Below are 931 nucleotides of genomic sequence, written 5' to 3'. Positions count from 1 at the left end.
AAGTCTCATGTTGTTGCTTTATATTTGCCGGTGTGTCACAGCACAGATCTCTACTGATATTATATTTATTTTGGAACTATACAGCAACCATATGATTCTTCAACAGGTCTGTAAAAAAAATACAGTTAAAAAGCTTATCGAACATTAATTACCGTACAGACGAATAGCGAAATAACAGATATCTACTGCAGAAGTCTAAATAACTTTCGTAGTACCTACAATGGGAAATAAGTAATGAAACCGTAGAAGTGAAAGAACTTGAAAGGCCACATTTGTAATACCCCTTAAAGCTGACGCAAAAATCTAAGGGTACACACATAAAGCAGAAGCAATAATCACTACATATTTAACTCGGAACTAATGTCAAGGTCCCATGGTGTAATGGTTAGCACTCTGGACTCTGAATCCAGCGATCCGAGTTCAAATCTCGGTGGGACCTGATTATTTTTACCGTTTCCTGCCATTAATTTATAAGGTCATCAATGATATTCTGTATTACAAGCCGATTCATAACATGTATTCTACATCTATGTTAGCTTTTCTTACGGATGATAACCAAATGAAGATTCGTCCTGCATCAGTCAATGTTCCGTCGTGATGAACACTGGGCAGTGCCTTTCAGGGATGGTGTTTTAGAAGAAGGATATTAAGACGAAGAAACTGTAATACGAAAACCTTCGAAACCGAAGGTCGAAGTGACAACGTTTCTCTTTCCACAACAGTACAATGAGTACGACTAAACCTTTACCACTGTCTGATAGACATCAAAGAAAACCAGAGTAACTTCACAGTAAGGGGGGAGGTACATTCACACAACACAAGAAATAAACATTACATTGACACGCCCCAGGTAAGGCTGAAGAAAACCCAGAACTGCCATAACTACATGGGGATTAAGCCATCAACAAACTGCCTATAACACTGATGGAAA

The 931-nt window shown here is 38.3% G+C and overlaps 1 non-coding gene across 1 annotated transcript; it reads left to right on the top strand.

Annotated features, from left to right (window-relative positions):
• Positions 1 to 367: 367 nt before the first annotated feature.
• Trnaq-cug (transfer RNA glutamine (anticodon CUG)) lies at positions 368 to 439 on the top strand. The gene has a single exon. It is a non-coding gene; the product is annotated as a tRNA-Gln (tRNA).
• Positions 440 to 931: the final 492 nt, after the last annotated feature.

The sequence above is a fragment of the Schistocerca cancellata genome, chromosome 2 (genome assembly GCF_023864275.1).
Source record: "Schistocerca cancellata isolate TAMUIC-IGC-003103 chromosome 2, iqSchCanc2.1, whole genome shotgun sequence".
NCBI classification, from domain to species: Eukaryota; Metazoa; Arthropoda; class Insecta; order Orthoptera; family Acrididae; genus Schistocerca; species Schistocerca cancellata.
The sequence above is the reverse complement of the archived record's forward strand: the minus strand, read 5'-3'. Positions and strand labels throughout refer to the sequence as shown.